The sequence below is a fragment of the Melospiza melodia genome, chromosome Z, assembly GCF_035770615.1.
Source record: "Melospiza melodia melodia isolate bMelMel2 chromosome Z, bMelMel2.pri, whole genome shotgun sequence".
In the NCBI taxonomy this organism is placed as follows: Eukaryota; Metazoa; Chordata; class Aves; order Passeriformes; family Passerellidae; genus Melospiza; species Melospiza melodia.
This window is the reverse complement of record NC_086226.1, coordinates 59,796,966-59,823,720: the sequence shown is the minus strand read 5'-3', so window position 1 is coordinate 59,823,720 and position 26,755 is coordinate 59,796,966. Positions and strand designations below refer to the sequence as shown.

General features: G+C 39.5%; 1 protein-coding gene across 1 annotated transcript in view; it reads left to right on the top strand.

Moving 5' to 3' along the window:
* The first annotated feature begins 930 nt into the window (after positions 1–930).
* The window catches only part of ROR2 (receptor tyrosine kinase like orphan receptor 2), a 141,462-nt gene continuing 115,637 nt past the window's right edge, over positions 931–26,755 (top strand). The window contains exon 1 of the mRNA XM_063180390.1: positions 931–958. The gene's annotated coding sequence lies outside the window, so the exon portion shown is untranslated. The remainder of the gene's footprint in view (positions 959–26,755) is intronic.

The window sequence follows — 26,755 nt, the reverse complement described above, 5'->3', positions numbered from 1 at the left end:
TTACTTAAATTGTGCTCAGAATGCTCTTATTTCTGGTAGTAAATAACCTGGAGACATTTTGAAACTTTTTGAGAATATTTGGAGATATTTTGAAACTATTTTGAAACTGTCAGCAGAATCTTTTCTGCCTGCTGAAGACAGAAAGCAAACTTTACTTCTGACACCCCATCATGAGAGAACCCGTAGAGCACAAAGAAGACCCCGGCCGGCCGCCCTGGTTCTTGCTTCTCCGAGTACGTGCGGCGGGGCTGACGCCCCTGAGCGCTCTGGGGGCAGGAGAAACCGTGTTCAATCCACTGTCTTTAACGCTGCAGGGGCGCAAAACCTCTTCACTTGCGCAGCGAGGAGGAAGAAGGCAAAGGAGAAAAGCCGTAGCGGTTTTGGCCGATGTGCCTTTCGCCCGCTCCTTTTTGTTTTACTGGGGATTTTTGCGAGGAAGGTTGCAGGCTCCTGAGGCCTCTGGGAGCAGGACTCGCCTTTCAGAGGGGGCCCAGCTCCTGCTGGCTCCTGGTGACCGTCGAGTGCGGAGGGAAAAGTGTGCGGGGACTCGCCCGGGGCCGGGCTGCCCCCGGCAGAGGGTGCCGGAGCGATGGGACTGTCCCGGGCCCGTCCGCCCCCCGGCGCCGCTCCCCTCCCCTGCGCCGAGTCCCGGGTGACGTTCGGATGCTGGGGAAGGAGGAGGCGGAGGAGGAGGAGGGGAAAGGAGCGCGGCTTCCTCCGCCCCCAGTCGGGTACGGTCCGTTAGCGGGAGCGCAGGGCCGCGGCGGCGGAGCCGGGACGAGTTTGCGGCATCGGCAGCGGACCCCAGAGCGCCCGGCGGCGCCGCTCCCGCGGCTCCGGCAGGATCTGTGCCGGGCGGGCAGCATGGACCCCGCGGCGGCGGCGGGACGGCGGGGGACGGCGGGCCGCCTCCTGCTCCTGCTGGCGGCCGCCTCGCTCCTGAGCCTCCGCGCCGCAGGTAAGGAGCGGCACCCTGGCTGCAGGGGAGGATGCTTCTGCTCTTCGAGTTGGGGTGTACGGGGAGAGGGGAGGCCGGGAAAGCTCCTCCTGTTCCTAGGAGAATTGCGCGTATCCATTTGGGACCAGCGGACCCGCCAGCATCCCCAGGTGGTGATTCATGTTGGCTACTTTCCTTCCTTTCTTACCTTTTTGCTTTTTCTTTTATTCCCCCCCCCACCCCTTATTTTATTGTCTTCCTTACTTTCTCGCTTTCTTCCGCCATCCTTTTTTTCCTCTTTTTTTTTTTTTCCCCCTTTTTTTTTTTTTTTTTTTTTTTTTTTTTTTTTTCCCTCAGTTCTTCTTGGCACAATGGAAACCTGATGTTGTGTTCTTTACGAGGGGGCGGGGGTTGGCAGGAGGCGAGGGCAGCTACAGTTTTTACCCCGAGCGCATCACCGCGCCCCTGCCCCGCTCGGGGGAAAGGCGCTCCGTGCCTCTTTTCGGCTGGCTCAGCGCTCCGAGGCTGGTTGGTCGCCACTGAGGGGGGGCAGGGGGGAGGGAGAAAGAAGGAGAAAACAAAGGAAAGTTCGGGGTTTTGTTATTGCCGAGAGTGGATAGCAATGAGCGGAGCTGCCTCCTTCACTCTGCCCGCCTTCCTGCCCTCTCCTCGGAGTGGTTATAATAATGCGTTATTATTTGGGACGTTGAGTGTTGCCAGAATCTCAGCGGGAACCAGGAGGGGATTAAAGTTGAGTGGGCGAGGGGGCAGCCGCCGCGCTTGCAGCTCATGGAGGCTCGGCGGGGTTTCTTTCTGTGTGTTTTTGGGCTTTAGAGGGTCCCATTTTCTCTGTGTACCTGGCCGACCCTCAGGGACTGAGGAGGTCAGACTCTGGGCTCAGGAAACACTAGGACGCGCGGTTCAGTGAGCTCCGCGGTAGTTTTTAGGGCTGAATAAGCTGTCCCTGTTAACATCTGACCTTGCGCCGTGGCAGCAGCGGTGCGGGTGCTGAGTAGATGCCAGTTTGTCCGGCATCTCCGAGGGTAGCGCCGTGATTTAGAGGCCTTAAGGGAACTTGTGGGGTTGGAGAGCCACGATGGTGTAAGACAGTTCCTGTAAAAGAAGCCGCATAAACTTTTTTTTTTTTCAAATTTTTCCCTCCTCCACTCGCGCCTAAGTTGTGTGGGGCTTTCAGAGCAGGAAAGGGGAGGCTTGACGTTTTCGTTTTCTCTGGGATGTGAAATGCACCGTCGAGGTAGCAGCTGCCGGATCCAGCTCTTTGATCTTTCACGAAGCCATTCTCTGGAAAATTGCCCTCTCCCCCTCTGCAGCAGATAAACTTTACTCTCAAAGTCCTTCCCGGGAGTCTCTGCCCACTGAGGCACTGAGGAAGCAGAGGACAAGGCTGCACCGTTTCCATGCCAGGTTTGCAGCCCTTCCCGCTCTGTCCTCGCCGGGCAGCGCGGAGCTCGGCGGGTCAGCAGTGCCTTCCTCCCCCGCCTTTCCTGGCTTTGACTGAATTGCACCGACGTGCTGGAGGAGACCGATGATGTCTTTAAGGAAAAACAGTGATGCTGCAGATTAGAGGGGACTTGTTAATCAATTGCACGTTTGAAAGAGCTTTTCTTCCCTTTGTTGCTTTCGCTAATCCATTTAACTCTCCCCGGGAGGTGACAGATGCCTATATTTCCTGTTATTCAGCTCCGGGGACCGAGGTCCTGCCATTTGTTGCTTTGCCATGAAGGGAGAGGGTCAGCAGAAAGCTAGAGGTCTGGGAGCTTTCCGGGGCGAGAGCAGGAGGCGGGCATGTTACAGCTCGCGGATTTGGGGTCAGTTCCCGTCGCCTTTATTTCTCCTAGAGCCTTTATTGCTCCCTTTGAAGAGGCTGCCCCGCTGCTGTGCCCCTTCTGCGGGCTCCGGGGCTCCGGGGGATCCCCCGGGGCCGCAGCGAGGATGGCCGTCATCCTCCGGCGGCTGTGAGAGCACATGCCGGACTGTCTGTCCCCGTCCCCGCTCCGTCCCCTTCTCCCCGAGCAGCTCGCTCTGTTTCCCGAATGCAGCGGCAGGGAGGTGTGCACAAACGTCCCGTGAGTTTCTTTCCTTCCTTCCTTCCTGCTCTTGCCCGCCGCTGCCCCTCCAGAACACGGTACGGCTGCCGCTTCGCGGCCGGGCTCTCCCCGCTCTCCCGGAGCCTGCCCAGGGCTCCCCGGCGGCGGAGGGGCTCCCGGGAGGAGCGGGGCAGCGCACCTTCGTCCTTCCTTGTGCGCGATGGGCTGCCCCGTGCCGTGAGTGTGCTGCCATGCGCTCAGGAGACGTGTCCGGTTTCAGCCTTCTCGGAGGCAATATGAAATCATAAATTACCATTAAAAGAGTATTTGGGATTTATAATTTTCTTTTGAGCGCTACCTCACAAACAGGCGTGTGATAATCGTCTCAGCCGCCTGTGGAAAGTGTGGATTCACTCTACTCGATGGGCATGAAGTTTGAGACTCCATTTTCTTTGAATAAGCAGCGCATGGGTTGAGAGCCCATAATCACAGCAATAAATTCTTGTGTACTTCTATTGTTGAGGGGTATTCTTCTGTTTAATTAGATTTGCTTAATGGTAAACAGAGTATTTGTTAATCTACATTTCACTTAAAGGTTTATTTTTGACAATGTTATTTCAGCCTTTTCATGCTCACTTTTAGAATATGGCCAGGTGAGAGGCAATGTTTAAAATGGTGACGCACAATGGACCCGGCTTACAGACTTTTGCCCCCTTGCCATTGAATAGGAAAGGATGTTTAATCAACTGGAAGTTAATGCTCATGTGACTTGAGAAATATGCAGAATGGAGCGTTTTAAAAAAAACCAACCAAAACACCAAAACTCTGTCAGCAGAATGTCTAGGAATGAAAACGTAATGGTAACTCATGCCTATGATTTTGAGAGCCCTGAAGTTTGTAAACTTCTACCTAACTTCATAAAGGAGAAAAACCCTCTAATTTCAAACATTTGTACAATGTTTATGGAGAAATTAATCCAAGTATGGATTACTTCTGAATGCCTTTAAATGCTGAAGTGGAAAAATGTTGTAAAATACTTAAATCTTGAAAGTTGCGTAAGATTCAGCCATAGCTCCATCCCGACTTTAATGCAAGAGATTCAGCTCTGGAAACTGTGCACAAATCATCTGATAAAAGTCAGTCCATCTTTGAGTACAAGGAGTTCACAGGTAGCTTTTAATGAATTATATTGACCACATTAACTATTTTTAGGTAAAATCTCAATCAAACTTTTCTAGCATTAATTAAGTTGTTAGTTTAGTGATGAAGTTTATCTCTGAGTCAAGAGTTGGCACTGATTTTTTTTCCCCCACCGAGTGTCTCAATTAAATTAAGCATTTGTACTGGAACTGCACTTTTCCCCTTAATGTCTTTGTTGCTGTAAACAGCACATAAAAGCAAGATGCTGGAAGAAAAGGACAAGATGAGAGACAAGGCAAATTAATCCTATTTACTGAGTTTTGAGTTGTTTGCAGAAAAGCTGATCTTTTTTCTAAACTCACTGCACTTTGTCTAAGGTGTGAATAGCTTGCAGGCATTGGCATGGAAATATGTTTGATCACTAATTAGGAAACTGACAGTCTTAGTCCACCAGTCAGTGAGAAGGAAGAGTAAAAGGAAGGAATGGTAAGAAATACTGGGTTTTGTTTGATAGCTGTGAGAATCTTCTGTATAGAAGACTTGTGGAGCTCTTTTCATAGCTTATTCTCAGAGTCTTAAATTCACATTTTAGATTCAATAAAAATATCTTTTAGTGGCACTCAGCATCTCAAGCTTTTAATCATACTTCTGATTGAGATAATTTATTTTAAAGGTCTCTTTGTGTTTATTTTTTTAACATTGCAGACGAAGAAAAAATATTAAGCAAACTTTTTTTCATTTTTTCAAAAATGGTTCTTTCTATAGATGTTCTCTGTTGCCTTGTGTGGTTGAAGGAAGAAGGAAGAAATGCTACTTACAGTATTCCATCTAATTTATAGCATCTGTCACTATGTTCTCTGTGCAAAGAATGGTTTGCTATTTAAGTTTGTTTATTCATTGTGAGGCTGTTGCTTTATAAAGGAAGTTGTCATTAGGCTCAGCATGTCTGGAAAGCATGCAAGCACTCAAGTCTTCTAATCCAGTGACTACAAAGTAGTTAACGCTTCAAAGAGAAGGAACGACAGGATTTTGTTGCACTGAAAGAAGATGCATTGTTTGTTAATCCTACTTTTAGTTGTTACTCTACTAAAGACTGCTACAGCCTCACTAGTAATCATTTGAGACAAACATGGATTTTACTTGAATTACTGTCTTTTCTCTTGGTTTCGTCTAAATGTAAGTAGTGACATGTCCCGTACCAGCTTTTTGCATTTACTTTTTCTGGGCCTTTGCCATACACCAATATTCACGTGCAGCATCCTGCTAGATAGTTTTGCTGATGTTTTCCACAGACTTGACTCACAAACAAGCTTTTTCTCCTGACATCTGTTTGTCCTCCTTGGCCAGCTTGGGAAAGGACTTGCTCTTCCAAGTGATGCCAGCTGGTGATCTTTTTTTAAAAACTAAAAATGTCTGTACGTGACTTTCCAGGCCATAAAGTGTATACTTTTCAAAAAGTCAAAAGGTGATCTCTTAGCTATGAATTGTGACGTTGTCTTCTGGATGGCAATGGGCAAAAGCTTTCATTTAAGAACACTAACAAATCTGCATTGTACTGAGAACAAGAAATCACACTAGAAATACATTTCACTAAGTAGTGCACTGATACTGTGATGGGCATAAGTAAATTAATTCCACCAGCGTTGAAGACCCTGGTGAGTATCCTACAGACAGTTCCATCCTTCTGAGCAGGTGTTAAATCAGTCTGTGTGTATCTCCTGGAGCCATTGGGCACATGCATCGGTGGTAGTGTGTGCTGTTCATGAAGCACAGAGAACATACTCCTCTGTGCTGATGGAATTAGCTCTCATTATATTGGTGCCTTCTGGTTTTCTGCAATGTGTGCCTGTGTTTGATGGTGAAGAAGGGTGCTATAGTAGCTGAGGGAGAGGAAGGGTATCACAGTATTACTGTTCTGTAGAAAGTTTTTAAAGAATGAGTGTGGCTGTCCCTCTGAGTCTAGAGCAGAGTTCACTAACATCTCCTAAAGAGAAGGCTGTGTGGTTGGTGAGGGTACAGTTTCATGGACACCCGAAGCTCTTGGTTTATTTAGCTAAATCAGCAAGCTGGCTCCACTGCAAAGTAGCCATAAAGAAGTGGAAGAACACATGGACAGAGAATTAGCACAAGAGATAAGGCACTTCCTTCTTCCACTGTAATTATTTTTGTTGAAGCAATCGAAAGATGTTTTGTCTGGGTACAGCTTGCAGAAACAGCAAAATGAAATTATTGGGGAACTGTTGAGGGTCACAGTTTGCCAGAGTTTGGTTTGCAAGTGTGAGTAACTGAATCAGGAAATTAGATTGGATCCCTGATTTGCCTTTTTTTTCCCTGAGTAATCCATCAATATCTCGTGGGAGACACATCTAATGGACCTTTTGGATTTGAAATTTCTACTCAAGGTGTGATTTTAAGACAACAACAAATAGAATCAGTAATCTTTCTTGACCAAAAAGCACCATGTGTATATTGCAATACCTATGAAACCTTTACTGAACTTAAATTTCTGTCTTGTACTTTCTTTGTTAGACTTCTATTTGTATGAATGGCATAAACATTTAATTCTGTAACTTCAGGTTATTTGTCTTCATCCCTTGCCACTTGTCTTCATCAGAACTGCTCTAGGGTGTTCATTTAACAGTTCATCTGGTAAGTATATTTTCAAGTAGCTTCTATAAATTATTTTCCTTGATTTTCACACTTTAACACCTTAACATTATTTTTTTTCCCTGTGGTATTGTCTGTGAAAGAAGAATGGCTTGACTGGTAGTATAAAGAAGAGGTAAATTTTGTAACAGTTCTAAAATTCTGAAGGCTTACTTTTCAAAACAATCTACAAAATTGTCTAGTTGAATCATTCATGAAACTAACAATGGATTGTTCTTACCAGAGCAGTAACACAGTCACATATTCAGTTATTGTGTAGATAGAGAATAGAAAATGTACCACAAAAGACAGGAGGAATTTTATTAATGCATCTTTAAGTATAAAAATTATGGTTTGAAAATAGTAAACTTGATTTCTACTGGTCAGAAAGACTCTCCTAAGTCAAATGAATAAAGAAGAAGCCAAAAATCACAGAGCTCTACTAAAGGCAGGCTAGTGAGAGTGGCAGGCTGCTGCACAGGTGGGGGAGATTGGTTTCTTCCATGTCTACAACAGAATAGATGGATGTCATATCTTTAATTTGGTTGTAGAGGAGACACAAAAGATTTTTTTGAAGAACAGAGTTCAGGGACAGAGATAAGCAGCCTAGGGAAATACTAGAAGCAGGCTAACTCAAAGCACATGCACCTCAGGTGCTGGAGCCATATTTCACAGGAACACCTTAACATTGCACATTGAGGGACAGGAGGTCTGAGATGCAGCAGTGCCACCTCAGATTGGATGAAGATGTTGTGGGACCTTGCTTGTCTGTTCTTCTCTTTGGAAGCAGAAAAAAGGTCTGATTGTATAAGAATAAAATGTCTCTGGAGGAAAAAAGCCAAGAAGAGCTGTCCTAGAAACATTAATTCAATTTGCTTGGATATGAATGAGAAATTATTCATATGAGTGTATCAAAAGTATTGTTGACTAGAGCAAGGTCTGAAAATGAGAAAATGGAAAAAAAAATAAATATGGTATTACTTGGCAGTTTTGGACTGCAGCAGCTAAGTAACTTTAAAGTAAGTTCTGTCAATCTCTTGTATGAACCAATAATAAATAAAACTGCTTGAAAGCTTAAGATGCCCTAACAATGTATAAAATTTTCTGTGTCATTCATCATGTGAAAGTTTAGGAAGAAATTACTGGATGTAAAGAGAACGAGATTTTTTTATATTTAAAGCAAGAGAACACATATTCTGGATGATAAGTAAACAGATGGTTTTGCTGTGCTTGTTTCTAGTTTGGAAAAGTGACACAGCAGAGCTGTGTTATAGAAAAAACCCAATAACACTAGACCTACTAATGTTGCAGCAGTGTTTCCATATATAATAAAATTTATCCCTTCTTAAAAATCCAAAAGTATAAATAGGCAAGTGAAGGCTGTAGACGGAGAACCCAAATATAATATCATATGTACTCTTTTATTTCAGGCAAGAACAGTTCTATTCTGGTTCTAAATATGTGTTGGTTTCCACATTTTACTCACAAAGTAGAGAAGCATTTTAAAAATAAAATATCCTTTTGACATGTGCTGCCCTGATGCATATTTGTCAAATAATACAAAACCTTGGAAACTGCATATCGGAGAGCTGACTGGACAAAAATTTGCCCTGCAGGATCCAACCCAGTTCTGGCCAGGCTCCCTGAATTGGCTTCCCCCCAGTCCCATGCATCCCATATCCACCAGCACTGGTTTGGAGAAGAGATGATGGATGGCTGGGAGGCAGAGCACATGGCAGCCCTGGCAGAGCAGCTTAAATTGCCGTGGAACTTCATTCTCGGAGACAGAAATTGGATATGCAAAAGTATCAACATTACTGTGGGAGCTAGAAATTTTAGAGACAGTTCCACAATATTATTGTAATTGATGGCTGCCTAAGATATGGATTGTGCAGAGTGAAGCTGAACCGGTGGGGTTGAAGTTAGAGAATTCTCACCTATCTCAAAAATCTAGTCTGCAAACAGGTGTTTGATTAGTTGTCAGATTCTCACCACAAACCGCCTTGGCCGTTTGTCTTTGTGTTAGAACTCCTGAATCTTCAGCAGTTGTTGCTTAAGCTGCATTTTAGGAGTCCACTGAGTTTTTCATTGCATTATAGATAAGAATAGATGAGCTTTGAAATTAAAAGTCATAATAAAACAATAGAGTATTTTCAGTACAAGAAAGAAGGAAATGGACAGACTCTAAGTTTTGTGAAAATTTAAAAGACCTATTAAATCTTCTTGAATATTCTGTAAGTTGAAAATGCCAAGAATCTTGTAGCATCTATCTGTAATTGGTTCTTTAATTCTTACAACTCCTGTACAGAAATACAGATCATGCTTCTTTTGAGTAGATGTGAAACATTTCTTTCAGCAAGATGAAAAGAAAAAACGGGGAGGAGTCTATGGCAGAAAAAACAGAGAATTCCATTCATATAAGAATTTTCTTTACTGAGGCGTGGGAAATTAAAATTATTTATGATACTCTAGGAACTTGATAGTTGAAGGATGAGCTTAAACATAAAAAAATGTTCTAAAAATTGTAGTTACAGTAGTGGTTAATGATGACTCCTTCCATGGTAGACCAGAATACCTTACAAAGGGAAAAGTGGTAGTAGTAGATAAAATTGCAAGCTTGAATAGGAACTGAACCAAACCTACATGAGAAAAATGTATCTGCTGTTGTTTAAATTTTAAAAATAACAGGGCTTCATAGCTCTGCCTGGAAACAATTTAATACAACAAATTGGGGTTTTTTTAAAAGTATTTCCAGCCTGACCAGAAGCAGTACTTAATAAATACTTTGGAAGGGTGAGTCTGTTCTTTGGACTTGGTTTTGCAAACTCAGTGAATTTGGATGTTTATATCTGAAATTACAGATAGTAATCCAACCCATTTTTTCTAAAGCTGATCTCCCATTTATCTTTTTCTCTCTGAGTCAGTGTAGAAATAGGATTCAGAAATCCATTCTTTAATGGAGGTAGTATAGAAACTGTTACAAAGTTCATGATACTGCGGTTTTCAAAGCAACAGAAAAAAACACCACCGTGGTTCTTTCAAAGTTTATGTGTGAGAATTTTTGGATAATGCTGCTCTTGAGAAAAACACACTTATTTTGCTAGTGTTTTATTTAAGAACATATCACATGTAGAAAATGTTTTGAAGAGGATCATGCTAGTCAAATGCAAGGGCATACAGAATTAGGAAAGACAGGTTTCAGAAGTTACACTGGTCTGTAATCCAAAAGCCAAATTTAAAGTCAGGGTCAACTTTGATTCTGGAACTTGAGGATGATGTGTTTACGCAGGAAAGAACTGCAGAAACAAAGGTGTTGATTTATAGCATATTTTCAGAATTACAAAACCCGGGAAATGTTATCTCACATTTACTGAATACTTACTATGTTCACAGAGGCAATTATTAGAAAATCTTAGTTCAATGTGAAACCGAAGAGTAAACAAGATGCAGTTTTCTTCCTGCAGTCAAGGCCTTATTGATCAGTGCAATACTTGTAATGTCATCTTTACTGGTACTAAATCATATTGGTGTGGGATTTATCATTTCTAGAAGTAGAGAAAAATCAAAACTCAATACTGTGGCATTAGGGTCTGTGGAAATTTTTGTAGTGCCTTTACATCTGTTATATTTTCTAGGAAGATCAATGTCTTCTGTAACCACAGTATGAAATAGGGGGAAATAGGATCTAGAAGGACTTTGAGAGGTTGGATTATTTATTCTTCAAGACAGAGTCAACTGTAGCTGGCATGACCTGTTCTCCAGAGGTGACAAGAGCAGAGATTCAGTGACTTCCACAGGCAGGCATGCAGGCTTGTGATTACTGACACTTGTTTGCAATCCAAGTGCATTACTTCCTGTAACAATTTATTCCTCTCCTTTTTGCAATTGCAGTTGATTTTATTTTTCTGATTTCTGAAATAGTTCCTCAAACTTTTACAGAAATTCTTCCCAAAAATTATCTTGTCTCCTTGTAGATATCTCTCTCAATATTCTCTTCACCACTACTGTGTTCTCAGCCTTTCCTCTTGCATCATATTTTCTGAATCTTATGGTTGTGCTCATTCTTCTCTATTGGACCTTCTCCAAAATGTCTTTCTTGAAGTGTGCTAACCAAAACTGGTATGTTCTAGCTCATGCTGTACCAAGACCAGCAGAAGGAAGATGATTGTTTCCTATATTTACTGGATGACGTTTTATTTCCCAGATTGAAGCATGACTGTTTTGTGGCAGGGTGGCCTTGCTCAAGCTCTGATCCACTCCAGATCTTTCACAAAGAATTGTTGCCAAGTCCCTGTTTGGTACCAGTGAAATGGTTTAAGCAGGAAACTTTCTGCCTGTCTTCGCTCTACTGCCTGTCTTTAGTCCCACACTCTCCATACCATTTTTTTTTGCTGGTGTTTGATTCCATTTACTAAGACCAGAATGTTGGCAGCACATAACAGCTTGGTGTTGCCTATGGGATTCAGTAAGGCAGATATCCATAGCACTGATTTGCAACTCTCCATTGTTTCATTAACCACAGAGACTTAACTCCAATGGTTTTCTAAGGAGCTGTCATTTGCCTTTGTATAAAATTTCATGTTTCACCTGTGAGAATGCCATAGGTAACAGCTTCCTCCCCACTAGCACCTTCAGGCTATCATTCCATAGAGGATAATAGATGTCATATTATGGTCTTCAGGAGCTAAACTTCCAGCAGCAGAAGCTCTTGTAACATGTGTAAGTCTTCTTCTGTGGTTTCTTCTTAAATAACTTGGCTTTTTGTAACTTTCATTTCTATAACTCTGGTAATGTACGTTTTCATGTTGTACCAGATTAATCAATTTGAAAGGCAGAGAGTTCATACCTGCCTATTTTGAGAAACTGATTTTTTTTTCAAAGTTCATGTAAAGCCCATAGAAAATTTTGCAAATGACAGTTTTCTCTCTCTCACTCTTAAAATCATGCCTGCATCAATGTAATGGACTAAAATTGTACCCCTTAATGTCATACAGGGTCATGTATTCCTACTTCTTTTACTCTTCAAAGCCCCCTGTTAAGTGAGTAGTTGCATGTTGCAAGACCAAGGCAATTAACTAAAACTACTCTAGCTTTGAAAACATATGATATAAATTCATTTTTAAGCATTAATACTTACATGAAATAAGTTATGGGTTTAAAATTCTAGAACTGATGTAAGAATAAATAGATGTAGTTGTCATTGTCTCTACAGGGTTCTCCTCATTTCCTCTGCATCATCCAGTCCTCTTCCTTCATCTTATTTTTCTGTTCCTTGATTTAATAATTTTCTCTATAGCATGTTTCCTTCTGACATTTGGGTGTTTTGTTGTTTGACTGTTTTCTTTCTGACTCCCATTAAATAACACTTTAGATCTTAGGAATTCACAGATGTGCTATGGTTGCCTATTAAGTGCTTCAGTCATCCACAGTGGCTGTTCCTGGCTGTCTGGGAAAAAAAGTCCCCGGTCAGCAGGTAGGAAAAATGCCTCCAAAGAGATGATTTTCTGTGACTGAACGATTAGCATGCTCCTTTGTAACTCTTGTTGCTTGAGAAGCTGCTGGTATCAGCACCTGTACTTAATTTAACATGAAATAGAAGACTAAAGTTAGGAAAGAGTGGTATGGGAACAGGTGGTGTGGATGGACATGTCTGAGCAGAGTGTCTGGACTGTGATCCAGTTTATGAGGAAAATAAGTGTGTGTGGGGTATAGAAATGGAGTTAGGGTTGTAAGAATGTGTGCCAGCAAATTTAGGGGAGTTTAATGTGCTCCTGAGTGTGGAGTGGCAGGGAATTGGAAACTTTAGCTGTGGCACCACCACCATGGCTGCAGTGCCGTCTTTGGGAAAGTCCTACCTTATACTGTGGTTACTTTTTTCTTTTTCAGGACATACAGTGCAACAATGGCTATGTCTTTCACCCTGCTTGTATAGCAAGCTTTGCTTAGGAAAAAGAAGGGAAGTGAAATTGGGCTGGCTGTGATGGCCAGGCTGTATTTCAAGTACCATCTTGAATTTGAAACAAAGTGAAGAGAGGTGTGAAGGAATATTTTCTCATCAGGTTCTGGCCCTTTGGGAACCTTAATAGTGTAGAAAAAACAATGGACTCTGTCTATTTAGGAAAAAAACATGCTTTGTTTTTCTGCATGTCAAAACCATAGTTTTGAAATAGTGGAAATCATGACATACTTTATTGTTGTACATGTCTAATGTATAAAACTGTTTGTGGTTCCCCCCCCCTTGCTGCTTTTCCTAGTTCAGATTTGATTTCCCTTTACCCTTGTATTTTTTTTCTGCCCCCTTCCTTTATTTTCCCCCTTTTCCTTTATTCCCTCCTCCTTTCTTTTCTTTCCTCCCCTTTCCTTTTTTCCCATTTTGTTTTTCTTTCTTTCTTTCTTTCTTTCTTTCTTTCTTTCTTTCTTTCTTTCTTTCTTTCTTTCTTTCTTTCTTTCTTTCTTTCTTTCTTTCTTTCTTTCTTTCTTTCTTTCTTTCTTTCTTTCTTTCTTTCTTTCTTTCTTTCTTTCTTTCTTTCTTTCTTTCTTTCTTTCTTTCTTTCTTTCTTTCTTTCTTTCTTTCTTTCTTTCTTTCTTTCTTTCTTTCTTTCTTTCTTTCTTTCTTTCTTTCTTTCTTTCCTTTCTTTCTTTCTTTCTTTCTTCCTTTCTTTCTTCCTTTCTTTCTTCCTTCCTTTCTTCCTTCCTTTCTTCCTTCCTTTCTTCCTTTCTTCTTTTCTTTTCTTTTCTTTTCTTTTCTTTTCTTTTCTTTTCTTTTCTTTTCTTTTCTTTTCTTTTCTTTTCTTTTCTTTTCTTTTCTTTTCTTTTCTTTTCTTTTCTTTTCTTTTCTTTTCTTTTCTTTTCTTTTCTTTTCTTTTCTTTTCTTTTCTTTTCTTTTCTTTTCTTTTCTTTTCTTATGAAACCACTCTCTGGTAATTCTGAGTCAGTTGGGTCAGTTCTGGGCTTTTCTGTGCAGAGACTGCCAAGATTTTAGAAAATATGTAGTGGTTTAGGGATTTAGTTATATGTCCAAAAGGGACAAGATTTGAGACCTCCAAATGTCTTTAATTTAAAACCATAATTTGGAAAGGATCTTTCCTGAGTCCCAAGAGAAAAAAGCCAATACTTTCATTTATACAATTAGTCATCATTCTCTTCACCATTAAGGTTATCCTCCCTCCTGAAAAGGCTACAGTTTGTTTTGCTGCCTTAACAAAAATGAGTTCAGTTGATTTAATGTTCTGTTTCATGATGAAGTGTCTTATCTAGGTCATAGTTTAGCTGTTAACAAGATATTTATGAAGTGGTAAGAATTCTCTGCTCTGTGGTGAATTTAGTCTCTAGAGTGGGGCAAAATGCTATTTAACTAGCAAATAAAGCAGTTCAACTTCAAATTATGTCAAAGTTGACTGCAACAATTTTAATCTTTTAGTAACCTCCTAAATATGTAGAATGTCTGGAACTGCTCAAAACTTCAGTAATTTGACCTCTGCTGTAGAAAAAGCATTTCATATGAATTAATATTGTAAGTAGCTATCCAAGGCAGGGATTTTTTTTGATTTAGAAACCAAGTTAATACTTTTATAGTATGTGCAGACTAAAACACAGCTAAAGACTAAGAACATATTCCTGAGCTCACTTTTTTTGGTACCCAAGACTTATTTTACTGGCTTATCAATTACTGGGCTAAATCCTTGTAAGTATTTGAAGCTGGTATTTGTGAAACTTGCTTGGGATTGTTTTGTCTGCCATGTAGCAATGTTGTCAGCAGATATTTCTCTAATTTCTGCATAGTTTTTATTGGTGTTTAACATAATTACAGCCATAGTGGTGAAGGCAGTAGAAGTATGAGTTTTCTATGTTTCCCAGACATACAGTGTAAACAGGGACTTTTTAAAAGGAATTCTGTATGAACCACTGCTTCACCATAAAACGTTTTGAGAGCAACATTGTTTGATATTTCATTTATGTCTATTGAAGCAGCAGTGGCATGTTTCTGTGTCTCTTATGTTTACTAATATAATTGTATGTGAGCCCTTCTCTCTTCAGCTGTGTATCAGCAGTTTTTGAAATACATATAGACTAGCACTTATGTGATAAGTGAATAATTAGTGACTTACATCACTAATTCATTGACAATGTTTCATTAGCTCTAGAGTGCCACCTCAACTCTGTGGAAATAGTTCTGATTGAATTCCCAGAAACTTAATTTTCCTTTTATTTAATTTACCTGAACAGCCATTTCTATGGAGTCCCTATTTCTGGCTTCATCTAGACAGGCAGATTTGGTAGAGTGTAACATGGAATAGAATAGTTGCTTTAATCTCCTTTCTTTATGTTTTCATTTGTATAATTATACATATGAATGAAAATAAGTCTTCATGAAGATTTGATTTCCTGACTAATGTGTATTTTTGCATTAAGATGGTTTATAGTTCAGTGTAAGTTTATGTTGAACTGGACAACAGTGGGTGAACCTGAACCATCTAAAGACAAACTTGACTATGACTCCATGAGACTGCTCAGTTAAGGAAGAATGTGAGCCATGAGTTGTTCATACCTAAGATCCCACAAAAATGTTTGTGCAAAAATCTATAGACTGTTCTTCCATTTCTCCTCCAAGCAGCTGTCTGCTGGGATGAAAGATCTTTAAAAGATTTGGTTTCATGAGCATATTTTCCATTTTGTTTTACTTCTAAAGCAGTTGTCTTCCAGAAGGATGAAGACATTCATTTGTCTCTCAGGTAGTGGCATTATAAATTGCATAAGGAGCAGTGCTGTTCTAGAAGCAGTCTCTAACTTTTCTATAAGATGGATAATTAAACTTTATTAATTAAGGTAGCATTTTTACCTTTTTGAAAAAGGTAATAATGAGTTTGTAGGAGTAAGTTTGTAAATTTGTAAGTTTCTTTCTCTGTAAGAAACCATATTCTCTTGTGAACATGAAGTGGGTTTTTTTTAACCTGAATAAAAGATTTAAAAAAATAAAAGGTCATACCTGAATTATCATAGTATACCTTTAAAAAATTTGAACTGAAAAACATTTCACTTGCCAGATATGCATTTTTGTGTTACTTCTGCACCCATTAGTGTTCAGCATCTAAAACGGAACGAGGAGTCTGATTTCACTGACAGAGTCATAGCTGTTGGTGGTGTCTTGTTTTGTAGAGTCAGTAACACCTTCTGAAACTCCTGTTGCCACAGCCAACAAAATAATGAATGCTATTTAGTTTTAAAATTATAGGAGAAACTGAGATAGTCTTGTTTATGAGAAAAATAGGGCAGAAGGAAGTGTGAGGTGTGCTGAGAGCAGATAAGTTTCAGTGAAAGCAGGAGTTTCTGTACAGCATGTCCATGCACATGTGGCACCAGACGTGATTGTGCATTTGCCAGTAGTATGGTGTTTAATGGAGAACTTGCAAAAGTTTGTGAAGAGAAAATGAAAGATCAAAATGCTAAAATAAAAGCAGTATGTCAGACTAGTTGGTTTGGATTCAAGTAGTTGAGTAACTAGCTTGCTTACATTTTTATCCAAGGAAATATAAAATTTAAGCTCTTACTGAATTTACATATCCTGGAATACCCTACTGCATTTAAGTAAGTTTGATTAATTTCTGTGGTTCATTCAAAATGATTACTTGTTCAAAGGAGGGAACAGATAACACAGCATAAAATGGCAAAAACCTAGCAGCATTTTATGAACAAGTAGGGTCATGAACAAGTTATTACCAATCAGAAGTGTAAAGAGACATATAAGTATGTTTCTAAAACAGAAAGTATACAAAACCTAATATTGAAACTAAAATTTCATAATTGGATGGAATGTTCTAAAGTGACTGAATCTCGCATCATCTCTTACTAAAAAGGGTTTATTAAAAGATGGGAAAATGTACATGAACAGTTGAATAATTGACTTATGGAATCATTGTGACTTATGTTTTTAGTATATGTTCAGAGTAAATTAGTATTTTTCTAATTTATATCAGTGAATAGAAAGTTAAAATATTATAAAATAAAAGATTTTGTCTACTAGGTTTCCATTAGTAATTATTTTTTATGCCATCATTCACTCAAGCAGGTAGCAAGCTTTTAAAGTTTTTGTGAAGGACAGACTTCCAGGCTTCAGAAGACAGACATTTTTGTAGACAGAGGAGAGGGGATAATTGAAATAGTGAAATAGTGAGAGTTTTATTGGGACCAGAAAGCTGAAACCTCATCCAGACGCTGCTGCTGTAGAAAGAACTTACCATAACTGTGTATAGGGTTTTTTGGGTTTGTTCATGGTAAATTTTTTTTCAGGGGGGGTGTCGGTTTATTTTTTGTTTTTGTTTTGTTTGTTCATTTGGGTGTTTTTTGGTTTTGTTTTGTTTTTTGTTTTTTTTTGTTTGTTTTTTTTGTTTTTTTGTTTTTTTGTTTTTTTTTTTGTGGTTTTTTGTTTTTTGTTTTAGTTAGGTTTAGTTTGGGTTTTTTTTTCCATTTTATTTTACAGGAGAAACTGCGCATCTTTAATGGCAGTGGTGGAACAGTTCATTTTCTCAAAGTGAATTTTAAGATACTGCTGACCACAGGAGTACCAAACACTGCCACGGCACTTTGTCCACTTTTCCCCCCCTCATCCTTTATCCTTTTTTATGAGATTGTAGAACGCAAAGGCTGATGCTGGCTATAAGGCTACACTTTACAAAAAGTGTCGTGCTCATCCTCAGGTCTTATAAAATGGCAGGATTCTTTTGCAGTGAAGCTACATGAGGGTATTATTAAATAATTTAGACTATCTTAGACTTGACTGGGGATGTTTCTGTGTCTTGAAGATATTTTAGCTTAGAAAGTCTGTGTTCAGGCAAATTTGCCTTCCCTTGAAACATAGTTGTTGTAAATAGCAACATTCCTCCATTCCTCTTGCTTCTTGTCAAAATACAGGAAAGTGTTTAGTCTTGCACTTTTGCATGTCTTTGCAATTGCTTCTTGTTGGATTTCAAGATATCTGTTGGTTTTGGTTTCTTTTGTTTTTCCCTTTTTATTTAGTTAAATGATGACTGAATGATATTGTTTGGATTGCTTGACTATAGTTTATAGCCATTCACTTTTTTTTCCCTCCAAGGACAAATCAGAAATGTGGGATATTTTAGACCACTAGTAAGCTAGGGATTCTTTCTGAAGGCAAACTGGTTAAAATGAAAGAAAATTAAAAAATTTTGCTTTGTGTGTCTTAATTTGTAGTACCTTGATAGATATTTTAATGGGTGTGTATGTTTTTATGTAAGTAGAAGTGTATATAAATGAAGTGTAGTCTTCTCTGAAGTTTGAAAATTTTCATTTGCCTAAATGTTTTTTTTCTGGCTTTGTTTCGTAGTGTATTGTCCTATCCTATTTATAGAACCTGATTTTGCTTTTAATTTCACTGGATCGAGTGTCCTTGGAAATTTTGCTCATAAATCTGCTTTAATTTACAGCAGTTTGCTTATCTTCTGGTAGATCTTGGTATTTTTACTGAGGGAAGGCTTTCTGAGAGTGCTGGAGCAGTCAAATACGCAGCTCAGCCAATGTCATTTGTGCAGTTTTGCCTGAAAGACTGGATGGCAGTGTGGTCATCCTGAAGAGACTGATGTTCAGCTGTGAGATGGATAATAGGGCAAGGAATGAAATGAAAAGAATTGAACATTAGTTAGGCTAGACACTGAATAGGAAAACGAAGTGGAAATATACAACATTTGAGGAAAATTAGGGTTGGAAGGGACCTCAATTCCTTGTGGGATCCAGGCCTCAAAGCAGGGTTAACATTTCTGTGGCTATTCTGCCTTTTAAGTTACCTCACGAAAGAAAAACGATATCACTAAGGCATTTTTCATTTCTTTTGGCAGTCATGTTTTACACTGTCTTTCACATCTCCTTTTTTCTGACTCTGCAAGAATTGTGTCTTGAATTAAAAGAAGTATGAGTCAGATTTCAACCTGTAATGCTTGACTGCATGAGGACTGATCTGACAGCCTGACGTTGCCATCAGCATTTTATTTCACTCTATGCATAATAGGAACGATACTCTGAGTCAGTGGGGAGTGGAGATCTTAATTGTTTAGTGCTTTGAAGATGAGGTTATATAGCTGTAATTGCTGATAATAACCGACCCAAGCCCTTTCCCTTTAGCAGGCAAGACATCATTTTGTAGTTTCTTTAATTTGCATTGTATACTTTACATTTGAAAAGGAATTGTTTCAAAGTGTTGTCTGGCCTCAAGAACTCTTGTTCTGTTTAAACAAGTGCATTTTCTGATTGCCCTTGACCAGTAGAATCTGAGCTGTCATTATAATTGCCTAATATAATTTAGGTAGATTCCCTAGCTCCTAGCTCCTGTGTGTCTCTGACAAATTTGAAAATGATTCCAGGTTTGTTACTCTACTCTTCAGCCTTTCAGAAGAGTTTTCTTCTCCCCTTTTTCTGTGATCAGCAGACAGTCTGTAAAGTTGTGCAGTTCAGAGTGTAAGAACAAAAGGGAATAATGACTTCTTTGCATTTCTTTAAATGTGTGGTGTTGTGATTTGTGTTGCATTTTGCAACAATTTGGGAAGCAACATTTGCAAATTTGTGAAACATTTGCATTGTATGCAAATTTGCTGAAATTTGGCCAAAATTTTCCAACTTGGATGTTTGAAGTTGCTTGTAAATTTTAAGTAACTCCAGAAATACAGAGTATCTGCAGATTTCTTCAGTAAAAAAACACATGCTTTTTAAATTTTATAGTATTTTTCATGGCTTTTAGTCCAATTGTGACATACCATGTACAAGAAGAATATTTCTGGTAGAGGACTGTACTCTGCATAGGAGTCAGCATTCATATTCTCTCTTCAGAAAGATGGCTCAGTTCCAATATACTGTTGTAACTGTGACAAGCATGTAAATTAAACACAAAATATTCTTTTTTCTTGTGTATTTACAGTGTCATTGTTTTTATATTGAGTTTTCACCTATCTTTTGCAGCGAGGCCCTGGATTTTAGCCTTGAGTATTCGGGCTCACTTGGAAACCTGTCTTGTGGATTCTTGGCCAGTTAATGGTTCCAAGTGGATGCAATTTAATAACCCTTGTGCTGTTTTGATTTGCCTCCCACACCATCTGGTCTATGTCTTTCTCCTGCTCTTTTTTTTTTTTTTTTCCCCCTGTCTTAAAGGATAGTATTTTTTTCAATAATTCAAACTTTCAGGCATGTCATCTGAAAGTGTAGCTTGCTCTTAAACTTCCCTGTGCAATGTGTATTCCCAGAAAGAGGGCTTTCTGTATATACAGGAAAAAGAACATGAACAGGAACCTGTGGACAGGTTGGAATGGCAGGAATGTAGTGCACACTAAAGATGTCTGTTTCTTCACACTGAAATATTGTTTGAACACATTTCAAGAGTTAAATTATTTCATTGCTCCAAGGTCTCCTGGATGGCTCTCTGTATTTCTCTCTAGTGGCCTCCACATTTAATTATTGGAGAGTGGCAAGAGATGTCTTCAAAATACAGAATCACTCAGCCTTTGCTGAGCTGAAAGTTAAGTGTTGTCATGAAGCTTGTAGTCTACTCCCTGAGCTTATTAGTACTTGATTTAGTAAAGATAACTTAGAGTAGTGCTAATTAAGCTTAGCTCTGTTTTGCCATAATTTGAAAGTACTGGGTGAAAAATTAGTTCATGTAGTGAGAGGGTGTAAATTCTTGACAACATTTTTTCAAATTTTGGGTGATCATTTGTCTGCCTAGCCTGGATGCTTGTCCTTTAGCCTTTATGTTTAAAAGAGTTCCTTTAGCCAATGTTCAGTTTGTTTCTGATTTATGCTTTTTTTTGTTGATCTGATGTCTGTGCGGTGTAAACTGGAAAGACTGAAGGGGTGGGGTGGGTTTTGCTCTGCCCCACGTTGTGGGAGTTGGCTGGGAGCAGTACAGGAGAAGCGCCGGGTGGCCAAGCAGTGGCACCAGCTGAGGGCTGAAGGTGTCCATCTCGGGTTTGGTTGGGTTTGGGTTGCTGTCTTCACAGCAATTCAAGTTCAAATTGCACCCTTCCTCAAGCAGGGGACGGTGTTGTCTGGCTCTGGGGTGGGGGGCAGCCCACAGCCCTGTGCCCAACTGTGCCTGCTTGGTCTGTGCCTGATTCAGGTGCCTGTTCCCCTGGCAGAGAAAGTGAGCTAGGTGGGTGCAGGTGGCCTGTGAGGGATTGACTCCTGCTACCTCAAGGATTTCTCTAACCTGTTGCCAACATGTTTCACTAACGCATGCCAACTTTTGGCACTTCTTTACCTTATCATCAGGTCTGTATTTCACTACTGTGACACAAACTCTTACCTTACACTTTCCAGCCTTGCTCCCCTTCTCTCAGAGGAGGAACTGGCTGTTCTGCAGTAAGATGCCCAGCAATCCCTTGTCATAGATGCTGATATTCGTGAGATAAATTTTCAAGCATTGCTTAATATTTTCTTCTTTCCTAATCCTGGGTGCTGTACATATTTCAGAGTTCTATGTGAAGATGTTGTTCCTTCTTCCAGAGCTGCCCCTGTGATGATGGATGGTGATCTTGGGGCAGGAAGCCAATGTATTTACAATCTCCATTTTGCCTAGCAGAATGACACTGATGCAGTCCCTTCTACCTTTTCCCACCTTCTTCTTCTCCAGCAGCCTGGTCACCAAAAGTCAGTTTTTTGGTTTGCCAGAGTAGTGTGTCTGTCTCTTCAATCGCCTTGTGCAAGATAAAGGCTTGGCTACCCACTTCAGCTTTGATGAAGTTAGTTTATCCCAAAATCAGATCTATAGATGCCAAAAACTGCATCTGAGCATGTGCCATTTCTGTAACTTCACTGAGACTTAGTACAAATTGTTTTGCCATTAGAATAAGTTAAGTATTTTATTTAACCTTTTGTATAGTTCATGAGTTTTTGGTATGATACTGTTATTAAAAACAATTAATATACAAGCTTACATATATGTATGTTTTACATTTTATCAGTTCTATTTTATGTGCAATCTCTAGTAGATACCACACTTATTTCCAAAAGAATAAACAACCCCCAAACCTACATAAGTAATGGAATTTTTGAAAGTTTGTGCTATGTATTGTTTCTAACAATTTTCTGCTGCACTGAGTATTATAATTTCAGCTTGTCTGGGTAAAAAACCCTAGTAAATATTCCCAAAAAGAGGTCTGCTAATTGATTTGTCTTGATAGATTTCAAGAATTACTCAGTCTTAAGGAAAATGAGTGTTTGGTTTTCATTTTAGAGAGAGAGTGAGTTAGGATCTTGCTGGTTTTTTTCTGGTGATTTTTACACTCCTGGTTGTCAAAACCAGTGTTTTGATTGGTTTGATTGACATTTAGTCCATATATGTGACCTTTGGAAAGAATTTTGTTTCATTTCTCTCAGTTGTGTAGTAAATGTTTAACTTAAAGTATATGGGAACAGTGTGTTTTTGCAAAATAGCATTTCAGGAGAATCTCTGTTCCAGAAAGCTTTATAGTCTCACCTTAAACTTTGACGTGCCGTTTTCCATAAGTAGAAATAGACCACAGCCTAGTTAAGATTATCTGAATTTTCAGCAGTGCAAATGATTTTGTTGCCTTTTCCTTTTGCATTGCTGCCTTCAATGGTTGTTTATTGTACCTGGCAGCAAGCACATTGCAGGACATCTGTGTTCCTTCTGGTGTCCTGATGTGCCTCTCAGGGTACTTTGATTCAATGTCACGATCAGACTAGATATGCACTGCTCGTGTGTATTTTCTTTCCTTTTGGAAAGGTTGTTGGGCAGGGGAGAAATGAAGATGTAGATGAAATTTTGTGCTCTGCTGACTCGAGGTGCTCACAGCTGCAGAGGGTTGTGCCGAGCATTCATTGCCCATGATGCAGAGAGATCACGCCTCCCTCCTGTGAATTGGGGCTGGGGCGTTTGTGCTGCCACAGTGAGCTACATAAACATTTCAGGGTCCAGCTAAAATAAAGACATACTGGATATCCATGTGTGACTGTGGCACTATGTTTCTCGTAATTTCTGTGGATGAAGCTCTTGCAGCAGTGGTCTGTCTTCAGAGCTGGAAAGGAAAGGGGTGCAAGTGAGCAAAGGAACCCTTGACATTGGATGTTGACTTTAAAATCAGCTGTTTTTCTTGTTCCACGAACTTCATTAGAAAAAGTGTGTCTGACCATTTATTAATGCTCCATTTTCTACCATCTTCCCCGTGACAGAGTTTCTGTCAGGTTTTTATCACCATGATAATCAGATTTCTTTTCTCCTAATGAACTTCTAGCTACAACTTGTAGTTTCAGTGGAGTGTATTACATAGCAATAGATCAAGTTGTCCATCACCATAATATTGAGACAATTTGAAAAGAAGATTCATTTTGTGCATTCTGAAGAACTTGGCTTACTGGAGCATGCAGTACTCTGCAGAAAACTAAATATGTTGCTGTGGTGTTTTTGTGGTGGAGGGCTGATTCTACTCCCCAGAGACTGTCAGGCTCTCCTGTTAGTAGTGCAGGAGATGGAAGAGTGCCCTTCTCTCTTGTTTGACAGGCCGTCATTTGAGGCTGGGAGTTTTGCCAGCTAGTGACATAGTGTGTCCAGTTTCTAATTTGGGTGAACTGTTATTGAGAAGGTGGTGGCCTGACAACTCTGGCATTTCCTGGGGTTCTCATGTTACTGTGACACCATGTGATTGGTTTTTCAGGCTGAGTCTTACTTGAGTTGAACCATTTTTACTGCTTGTTCTGCTAGGAGTTTACCTGTGACCTGCAGACTGAATTACTTTTCTTTAGTTGTTACTTACCGCTTTTTAGTTTTGTTGTTGAAGTTTTTGGGAACTCAAGAGTCTTTACGTGTAGATGCCTACTACCTTACATGCTAAAGAGAGCCTTAGAGGAAGATATTTAGCACTGCTTGCCTTCTGGGAGCTCAGACTTTTCTTCCACTGTTTTTTGGTTTGAGCAGTACATATGGTGCGCTAGATGCTTTTGAAGCATGATATTCTTCCACCACCTTTTGGAACAATGTTGATGAGTTATAGGGTCATGATGGAATGAAATAGATTAATGAGGGTCATGATGGAATGAAATAGATTAATGTTTCTCTAAGATCAGGTCTAAATTAATCCAGTTGTTGTGTTTTGTTTTACTTTTCCTGAGGACCACTTGAAAATGGAAAAAGTTTGTAGGTGGCCATGCAAACTTACTGCAAGGATGTTTCATGGTATTCCTGTGGCATCTTCTCTGGTTCTACCTAAACCTTCAGCTGATGAGCATCACTCTCCCTTCAAAGCAGTCTACAAAGTAAGGAAAATGCTTGTTGTCAAACATCTGGAAGCAAAGTTCTTTTTTCAAGAGAGGTGTTTGGAATTGGTGATGATTCATGCTGAGGCCAGACGCTCTCCCTGGGATTTAAACATGTTACAGGGAAGATGATCTTGGGTTCATAACCTGCTTATTGCATTCTTCACTGTAGTACAGAAAATATTTAACAGAACAACAAAACATTTTTTTGCTTATTGTAACATTTTTTAGCTTAATGTAGGTAGCTTTTCTCATTTTTTTAATCCACGATCATTACCTATTGTATTGCAAACTCTAGTTTCTTTTATATTTCACATTCTTATGTGTTAAAAGTTTTCTTGTTCTGCCTTGAAGGTGTTTTCAGCAGAATTCTTATCAAGTTTCATTGAGTTTAGGCAAATATAATGGAACTTTTATTCTTGTCTTTATTTACGTTTGCTTTTATATAAATCTTGTAGCAAAAATTAGCGTAAATTGACTCAATAAAGTTATATATCTAAGTTGCTTGGCTGGTCCTACTGATTAGGCTCAAACATCAGGCTTGGAATTCTGATAATTTATCTGAACAAGAGCCATAAGGTTTATCTTTAACTTGAGTGAAAAAATGTTATCTTTGTCAACAAAGCAAACAAAATATTAAAGATTTTCCTAAACAAAAAGAATTGATGTGTGCGTTGATCTGTTTATGCAATCAAACGAAAATAAATTAATCTCCATTTTCTTATGTTCCTAAGTATTTACAGTTGCTTAACAGTATTAGAAGTAGGTTTGTTTTTATTGACTTGTCAAGGCAAAGAGCAGTTTTCTTATTCTTTTTGTTTTCTTAAGGACAGCCTATGATGTGGAAAGGCTGTGATCAAAAGAGATTTCCATTCGGCACCAGACTAAAGTTTGGCTTGCCAAATATCGAAGTTGCTTTGTCTTGGAAAGCGTTGCAAGTAATGCTGCACATGTAAGGAATGGTGGGTGAGCTATGTCTTCTGTTCTTTACTTGGATACAAAAACTGTATGAGGAAATGCATGAGTCCCAACCTGAGCAGTCTGTATGACACGACTCAACGTTGCCCTGTTTGTTCAGCTAGCTGCTCTGTCCAGTGTGCAAACGAGGCACCACCTGTGCAGGACATGTGTGGCTTACCATCCTTTATCCAGGAGGAGGAAAACCTTTGGAAGGGACGCTGTGCAACTCAAAACCAGGAGCTCCTTGTTTCCATCCCTGCTGTCTGCAGGGGGTTTCTGGCTCTGCTGTGTGTAGTGTCGGTTTTATCTGTTGCATTATTCATAAGATGTGCATGCTTCTTCCTGTTGCTGATGCATTTCACCTTTTGTTGCTGAGGCAACATACAGCCCTAAGCATATTAGCCACATGCTTTAAGGACTTCAGGCTCTAGAGCCTTAGAAAAAGGATTTCGTTTTCTCTAATGATTCCCATATATTTTGTTGGAAAGACACTTCTCAAAATACAGTAGTATAAGAGACATTCAACTTATTGATTTGTACAAATTCTTAGGCAATTATTAAGTTTCTTCCTCTCGCCCTGAATCACAGGAGGGGAAAGCGTTGTATGAGTGTTAGCATCAGTAGACTTTAAACCTACTTTTTTCTAAGCACAAAAATACTTAATGAGAATTACTTCTGAGATGGATCAAGAATTTATAAATATTTCAAATTGATATTTTAAAAATTATTGTTATGCAGAAATAGAATTATGGATGCTTTGTTTGTGAAAATCAGAGCTCCTGTGTAAATCTTGTGTTTAATATACTCATCAAACATTCTGGTGTGGAGCAAAAAAAGGATTTGTAACACAATGTGTATTCATGACTGTGAGCATCCTTTGCATTTTCAGCATGTGACCTGCTGAAGGTATGGATTGTTTATGTGCTCCAGACTGGTGCACTATTGTGGAATAATGTGAAGGATTCGTATAAAGGCAGGGTCACATCATAGTCTGCTCCTGTACAAGTTTAATTCTCAGTTCCATTGTGTTTGGTTTGTTGTGATTTGGTGTTTTAGGTTTATTTTTTGGGGTTTTTTTGGTTGTTGATTTTTTTTCCAGCCACCAAGGCAGTTGTTTAAGGCTGTTCTGACTTTGACGAGGTATCTTCAAAATTTCTTCCTTAGAGTCTTTCTCTGAGTCTTGTAGCTATTGTAATGTATTTTTATCGATGTGTCTTGGTCATATCTGAGCTGAAACAACACAATATCGTTATATTAGAGCTAATGGATGCTATCTTATCTCCAGTGGAACAGCTTTCCAGATAGACAGGAGGAGATGGCAGAAGAGGACATTTCTGTTACTTCTGAAAACTCTGTGTACAAAACAGATGTATCAGTTTTCTTCAGTATTCTTCTCCAGAACAGTGAGCATGTTCAAGTTTCAAGTTCAGGGTTTCAGCTTGGAGGATGAAAAACAGAGCTCAAAAATTTCACATAATTTAATATGTTGCTGCGACTAGTGGCACTTCATTTAAAGTCAGAAGAAGAGTGACTCCTTTTAATGGATTTTGGTTCAAACCCATTGGTGTCGGAAAGTTATACATAGGTTTAAGTGTCCCTATTCTCTGAAATGGAATTTTTTAAATTTTTTTTCTTCTCTTTTTTTTTTCCTTCAGTGTTAAAAGACTTGCTTTCTGAAAGGATGTACTTCTGCACAGTGATTCACCATCCTTGGGAGTATTTAAAAGACATGTAGATGTGGCACTTAGGGACA